Genomic DNA, 8740 nt, shown 5'->3' on the forward strand with positions numbered 1-8740 from the left:
CCCCACATTGGGGTTTGTCCCTGGCTAGCGCCACATCTTGTGTCCTCTTGTCTTGGCTTGTCTTCTGTGATTTATGTTTATGTTCTATCTGTAGTTTACTTTAATTTTGATGTGATTGCTAATCTGGAAAAGATATTGAGCTAACTGTGAAAATTGAAATAAATTTCTCTAAGCATAGAACATACCTAAAATTTAACAGATAGATATCCCCCCTCCCCCAGGTTGTTCCAACTTATCTAGTTCAGATTCAATCATCTTTAGGGCTTCCTCATCCCTCTATCGTTTCCTTTTAATGTTGCACAAGTTATCATTGAGTTGTGAGGCCACCGATCTTTGTTTGGTAGGATCATACTTCCTCCAGTTATCATTCACTAAGCTTCGAAAGCGCACCTCCTTGAGCCATGTTGAATTGAATTTGAAAGGGGCTATGGGCTTGTTGAAGTGTCTATCCATATGGAGGTATATGGAATGGTGGTTTGATAGGCCTCCCGAGCTGACCCATTGCTGGAATCGTGAGAGGTGTTCCAGGAGGGATTCCTTAATTAGAAAATGGTCTATTCTTCAATCACCTCCTCCCCAACGCGTTAGTTTCTCCAAGTGGGAAGGAGTTTTTCCATGTCAATGTCAATGAGATTTTGCGAGTCAATAAGCTGAAGGAAGAAATTTGATAGGGAGTCCTCATGTGCATGATGGCCGCAACATTTCGCCCTACCTAGGGAGAAGTTCAAATCATCCCTGATGATGAGGTTGTCTAAGGTCATGAAGGGTTGATTCATCAAGGTATTCCAAAAGATAACACGGTTGTGATATGGCCCATATATGTTAACAATCCTAAGTGGTACCCTGAGTTCCTCAAAGAATATATCAGCCGTGAGGTAGTTGGGTTGACCCCAGATGTTGGATAATTTCACAGTCCTAGAGTTGAAACCAAGAGCGATACCCCTAGAATGGCCCTGCACACTAATGGCATGGAAATTCCTTCCCAGAATAATGTAGACAATTAGTACTCAATCTCCAGGTAAGATCCCAAGGTTTCTTGTAGAAAAATGATGTCGAGACAGTATGATAAAATCAGTTGTTTTAGGGCTAGCTTTTTAGAGGGGCTAGCTAACCCTCGGCAGTTGAAAGATAAACACTTCATGGGGGAACCGTGGATGGGGCATGGGATTCTCTAAGGACCCCTTCAAGAGATACTTGTTGGCTAGCGACAATGTCCAGGCTAGCTTGGTTCATAGCCTTTGAAATATGTTACTTTTGTCCATGGGTGATTTTGGAAAATTTTAACAGGGATAGAGGGCCCAATACAGTGCCATAGCTCATAAGGAAAAATGGACCAGAGGATGAACGAGTCATGGATCGAAGAAAGTATCGATGTCCCATGTTGGAAGTAGAGGAGGAGTCACCCTAAGATAGAAGGGTAGGGGAGGGAATCAGGAAACACAAAGGGAGGGATATTGCCAGACAGTTTAAGGTTGTCATATGTATCGCTAGTGAGAGGGTGCCCAGGCAAGTGGCAGAGGATGATAAGGGAATAGAGGAATTTGAAATAAAGCAAGAAGTATGAGGAGGAAGGGAATAAATACATGTAGGAGTCGAAGAAGATGGATGATGAGGCCTCAAAACCGCCCCTTTCTTTACCTCCCATCCACGACAGAGTGTGTGACCTCCCTAGATACTAAGCTGTCAAGTGTAGTAGGGGTCTGTCGGGTCGAAATGTGAGGTTCCGAAGTGGGAGTTGATGAAGGAGGTTGATCAATAGCTTCCTGTTACCACTGAAGTAGAAGTGGGAATTATTTGTATAGATGACCAACTTGATGACACCGACGACATTGAAAGGGAACTCCCTCATAATCTAGAATTTGATTTCTGACAAAACCCCTGTAGTGTAGGATCAGGTTCTCCATTAGACCCTCACGGGTGTCCATAAAGACTAAAATGCATGCATAGATCATCCTACCAAATTCCAAGTAAGTTCTGTCATGTTCCAAATATTGTCCAAGATCATCCCCAATAAGACAGAATACATCCCCAGTCTATAGTTGTAGTGGCAATCCCATAATACAAACCTATGTAGGGCCAACACCCATTTGACTCATGTTTTGGGTTGAACAAAGCTAACCAATGCTTCAGTAATACGAGGGCCATTTCTATGTTCCAAAAACGGGTTAGGACCCAGCTAGCATGTCCATCCCGAGTGAAATGGAGTGTGAACCATCCCTTTTGCATAGTGCATACTACGGGAATGGCATCAAGAGCGTGTCCCCATATTTCCTGTGCCCATTTTCAGAGTCGAGTGACAGAGTAATTTTCACCTCTGACCTTGCCAACCAAAACCCTACTTTCCGTATCCATGATATCACCTAGACTAATTCCCTCAACAACAAGCAACGCTCAATTTTTATCCTTTACTTTGGGGCATTTGGTTTTCTTGGGTCATTGTTTATGGCTACCATCTTGATATGGAAGAGTGGCCTCCCTAGGCAGAGATGACTTGTCTGCCTGAGTTGATACCTCCGGTTCCTTCAGCAAAGGGGAGTGCAATCTAGATTCAATGTCAGGGGTATGTTACACGGAAGGAGAAACCTTAACTGCATTAGGGTCAGAAGGAGATTCAGAAAATACAGATGTGCCAGGAGGGTGCGATGGGTGTCAATATGAGAAAAATCCCTAGGTAAAGAGACATGCAACGAACCAAATTGTATAGCTTGACATACCTTTGGTATAGGGATATTTGTAGGGAGAGAGGTACTGCAAGGGTTTAGGAAGGATTCAGGAAATGGAGGGAATTTGGGGATGAATAAGTTAGGGGGTCAAGAGGAGCATGTGGGTCAGGCCAGCCAAAGGATGCGGTACCAACAAAAGAGTCCAGTAAAGGCAAAGAAACAGGATGAGGGGATCAAGTCGGAGAAACAGAGGTGGTATCGAGGTTACCATCTTGCAAAGGAGGCAATTGTGTGAATATTTCGGGCAGTGGTTCACCAAGTGTCGAATCCATCTCCATCCCGAGGAACTGATGTGGCAGGCTAGGCCAAATAGATATTTATGGGGAGGAATCAACTGAGAAATCCATGAATTATTCGTCCATGGCAATTTTACACTCTGGTAAACCGAAAAAAAACTGAAAAAAACAGGATAATGGAGGAAACCGACTTGTGATTGCCTTTTGTCGGTGAGTGGGAAAAAGGGTCAGCTGTAGGCTGCTCTGAGCTAGGGTGGCTAGCAAGTAAAAACCTTCCTGAACATTGTGAAACCACTGAAGAGGACCTGTTGGGCAGGTGAGGTAAGGTGGAAGCGACTGGCTAACCGAAGAGATGAATATCGGAACTGTCAAGACTTAAAGAAAAGATATAGATTGATAGATAAAACCATAACCCCAGACTTCAAGAGGTCGTAGTCACACGACGAAAAACCTCAGAGCCATTCCCCCCCTCACCTTCACCACCTTATTCCCTCAATGGTTCATATATGTCTTTAATTTACTTATTATTTTAGTGTTGGTTTTTAATTAATTCAAATTCTTAAATCATATGAATATGAAATAATGGTTTAATAACAACTATGGATTTTGGTGAATGGTATTATAATTGGATGGGCATGGAATGAGAAGAGAAAATAATACTAACAATTTAAGAAAGTTATACTAGTAAAATTATTTGGATTATAAATTTAAAGCAAAGTTAACTACCTTAGATGGACCAGCTACAACTAAGATAATTGAATTAGTTGCCAATAGAGGTTGATTTTTTATTCATTAATCAACTTGGATCAAGTATGAAAGTATGAAAAATTCAGGTTGGTCTTATGCTTTCAAGAGGACCTAAGGAGATCAAAAGGCTAAGTCTTTGAACTCTTGTCTTCTCACATCACTTGGAAAAACTCTATAGAAACAATACAGAAGATACAACCAACTCAGGGGCTTGATAGTAACTCAAAGATGCTCACATGAAGGCAATAGAACAAGAGAATTAGGGTAAGAAAGGTAAAGGGATGGAAGACTCCAGAGACCAATGAATTATTGCTTTCTTGGGCCTCTTTTTATATTTGAGGTTTCATCCATTGATGTCTCATTTTTATAAATAAAACCTTACTAAGGATACATCAAACCATGAAAGGATTACATAAGAAAAACATACACAAAAGAAGATAAAAAATAGCCTAAAGGGAGTACCTAACTTAGGTAATTTGATCCGTATCTAAGTATGCAAAGGATATTACATGTGAAACACTTAGCTTGACCTCATATGGAGTGCCCCGTTTGCTCAAAGATATATGAAAATTCGTAGTGATGTGATATGCCACGACAAAAAAGGGTTGAAGTTGAATACATATTTTGCTACAAGAAAAGTAAGTTTAGTTGTGATACATTGAAAGGGGGCAAGTTTCTTCAATATGCAAAAAAGAAAGCCTTGTGCAAATTTTCAAAGCCAAAAATAATATGGAGAGTTGTTGCTACCTCAACACATGATCAATTATAGTTAACCATGGTCACGGTCATGGTTAAAGTCAACTATAGTCAACCATAGTCATGGTCTAGAATTGTTTTTGATAAATAATAATAATATTATCAAATAGATAATGTTACTTATAAAATGTTTCTATAATAAATATTTCCAATATTTATAAAGTATTCCCAACTTTATGGTTTTACAAAATTATAAGTACACAATTTGTCATTTCACTATTTTAAAGTAAATTTTCTAAAAGATAACCAAAATGCAGTGTTTTCATTATTTTGAAGTAAATTTTATAAAAGATAATTAAAACTTTCCATATCCAAATAATTATACCATTTGTAATGTATGTCGATCTTAAATGTCTCAAATTATTATAAGTTGTTCCCATGTTGTATATATGTTAAAGAAGAAATGTTGTTTATGGTACCATGTTAGATTTTAGACTTAAATGATAATTATATATCTCACTTTATATTACATTTAATTTAATTTTTGTTGTATATGTTAGTGAGATTTTAAGTTCTAGCTACAAATAACCACATTTATGCATGGGTTCTAACTCATAATCATAGAAGATACATGTGACGCAATGGTAAAAAAAGGTATTTTTTTCTCAACTAAAATACTAGATTTATGTAAGGGTTCAACCGAGAAGTATTAATGTACTCATGACCTACAATTTGAGTATTTTGTATCTATATTTGAGGTTTGAACAATAGTAAATTATTGTTACTTTACCTTAAGTACATGTTAAACTCACTCATAACAATAGAGAAATATATGGAATTAAGTATTATGTATTTTTTGTTATCATGAGGAGCTTTCCTTCCAAATAAAAAAAGGCATGGAGTTGGGTTTTCTAATCCAAGATTTTATGTGTTCAATTTTTATTGAAAAATGATCATTCTAATGAGAGTCTATAATATGCTTGGAAAATATTCTCCAATAACTAATATCTTCCATTGAGAAAATGATTTCGCAATAGTGGCTTTACCTTAGAATAACTTTAGCTTAAATAGTAGGTTTAGCCTATAACTATAAACGTCACAACATCATCCAAATATTTTTCCTAGAACTATGATTTCCATATATTTTTCAAAATGGCTTAGGGAACACACAACACAATAATTGGTGCTACATCTGCTAGCCTAACAAGTTACCAAATAGAGGTTTCAAAACCCCCCATTTGAAGCACAATAGAGCTATTCAACATGGATCTCCTCACTTAATATACACAAATTGTGGAGTGATGTTGTGAACGAAATTCTATTGTAAAGGAAATGAGAGCCTCAAAATCAAGCTTTGCTAATCTCAAAAGCTAGCTTGCTAGGTGCAAGTTCTAAGTTGTTGTGATATATTTCTAGTTCATAGTTTTAATACCATGTTTACAAGTTTTGGGTTGTTGTGTAGTTTATTTACTTCTATAATTTTGATGTCATGTTTATAAGAAAATATGAGGCCATCTTTAAAAAAATATAATTAAATCCATGATATTTATTTTATTACTCAACTCATTTATGTATAATTAAAATGAAAAATATTGAACAATTAATGTTATCATTATCATATGATTTTGGTGCAATATGATATGGAAAATGCTTGTGTGCTTTTTGAACCTTGCGTGCAAAAGGATTATGCCACACTGTTGTTAAATTTGTGTGTGATATGTCTTAAACAACCTTTGTGTATTTCACCTAAACATCTTTTGTGTATAACATGTTGCTTCTTTTAAAAATTTGTGTGATGCAAAATTCAAAAATGACCAACTCCTTGTTGGCATTATGTTACAGATGTTGTAATTGATGGCAACACCCATGGCAAGGCTCTCAATATGTTGAAAATTAAGAAGTACGCAGGAGATTAGTTCAGAAAGTGCGTACCCGCAGGTACACCGTGAAGGGACTGCGGCCTGATACGCAGGTCAGCCGTTCAGGAGGTGCGTACCCCCAATGCACACATTTCAAGGCAGAGAAAAGCACACGTGGGGTTTCTTATGTTTAACCTTTGGTATTTAGCCAACGGTTTTGTGTTATTATGGTGTCGGCCCGTGGTATTAATCCATGATTTAAGGAAGAACTTTCCTATATAATGCAAAGGAGATCATTTGGCTTGTGCATGTTTTGGGTTGAATATCTTATGAGGGCTAGATCTGAAATATTATGATCTCTTGGGAGTATGTCTAGATCTAAATAAGGCGAATCTACTGATGGATTGAGATCACTTCGGCGCATGTTCAGATCTGTAGATCTGACTGTCTGGGTTATTTCTGAAGTTGTGAAATCATCTATGCCCGAAGGTACGCAGGTACAGTGAAAGAAAAGTGCGTACATACGCAGGAACGAAGAGTTTCAGGTGCTCCGGTATGCAGGCACAGAAGGGTTGCAGGTGCGGAGGTCCGCAGGCAGTTCAATGGATACAGTGCGTATGTAAGCAGGCGAGCAGTTGAGCAGGGTGCGTACGTAAGCAGGCGAGCAGTTGAGCAGGGTGCGTACGTAAGCAGGCGAGCAGTTGAGCAGGGTGCGTACGTAAGCAGGCGAGCAGTTGAGCAGGGTGCTTACTGTAAGCAGGCAGTACATGGGTGAAGCTGCTTACTTCTCTTAAAATCTTTGTTTATCATTGCTGTGTTCTGGGTTTGGTCCTATTATTGTTGATCTGGTTACTACAGTTGACTGGGTGATTCTCTTATACTTGATGATCATTTGATGCTTATGGATCCAGTTTGAAAATTTATGAAAAGTGGTCCTTGTAAGAAAAGAAGTAGGGGGTTGTAGCTCCCTTCCAGGAGAGACTGGAAAACGAGAGAGAGTTGTAGCTCTCTGCAGGTTGCAGCCTGCGTACTGGTAAATGACTACACCAGTACATAACCATTGTAAAAGGAGTTTCTAATTTGAAAGAAGATAGAGACATATTGCAGCAGGTGGTTTTCACCCACATTAGGTTTCCACCTTACATCTTGTGTTCTTTGGTGTGACTATCTGTTTTTCTTTGTTCATGTTCATTATTTTATGGTACTGACATGCAAAAATAATTCAAGGAACAAATAAGAAAGATTTATTAAAAGAGTTAGATAATACTGATTCACCCCCCCCTCTCAGTATTATTTCCAACAATTGGTATCAGAGCAGGTCCTTCAGAGAAGCTTGATCGCTTGAAGGTAGATCGTTCATCATGAGCAACTACGAGAGAGAAGCATCAATCAGGCCACCGGTTTTTGATGGGACAAACTTCAATTATTGGAAGGTAAGAGTTACTGCCTATCTTCAATCTCTTGGTACAGAAGTTTGGGACATCGTAGAGACAGGCTACGCTTTTCCTTCAGCCACTCCTACAGATGCAGCCGAGAAAAAGAAGTATGAAACAAATGCGAAAGCAATCAGTACTCTATTAGGATGTATATCCCAATCAGATTTCATGAAGGTAATGCACTATAAATCCGCAAAAGAGATATGGGACAAAATTGTCACGAGCTATGAAGGAGATGAACAGGTAAAACGTGCTAAAATTCAAACTCTCAGAATTCAGTATGAGACTCTCAAGATGTATAATGATGAAAGTGTGGCTAACTATTTTCTTCGGGTAGATGAGGTTGTTAATTGTATGAAAAATTTGGGTGAAGAAATAAAAGAGGCTATTGTGGTTGAAAAGGTTCTAAGATCATTGTCTCCCAAGTTTGAATCTAAAGTATCTGCAATAGAAGAAAAGGAAAATCTACGAATCCTTACTATGTCTCAGCTACATGGAATTCTAACTGCTTATGAAATGAGAAAGGGAGGTCCATCAGACAGAAGAGAAGCTGCTTTCAAGGCATCAGGCAAAGGAGATTATTATGAAGCAAGCCACGTCCCAGAAGAAGAAGAAGAAGAATCAAATTTTGTCAGAAATCTTCAAAGGGGTTCTAGAAGGTTCAGAGGTAAGTTACCTTTTAAATGCTTTTCTTGTGGAAGAGTAGGTCATTATGCTGCAAAATGTCCTTATAAGGATAAAGGAAAGGAACCTGCTAGATGGAACAAGAAACAGAATGCAAATAAGAAAAGCTACTACACTCATGAAGATAGTGATGGTCTATCAAACAGTGATGAAGATGAACGAGGTAATGAATATAAGTTGTTAATGGCATTTGAAGATGATGATTATATGGATGCTATAGATGTGGATAACCTTTATGATGAAATTACTAGACTCAAGAGATGTATAAAAGAAAAGAATATGATCATTGATACTCTACAATTTCAAATTGATGAAAAAGAAAAACATCTTGAAAAATTAGAAGGTGAAATTTTTGGTCT

This window comes from Pinus tabuliformis, chromosome 3_1 (genome assembly GCF_031772625.1).
Source record: "Pinus tabuliformis cultivar Carrire ecotype Pingquan chromosome 3_1, CPIR1, whole genome shotgun sequence".
Lineage (NCBI taxonomy): Eukaryota > Viridiplantae > Streptophyta > Pinopsida > Pinales > Pinaceae > Pinus > Pinus tabuliformis.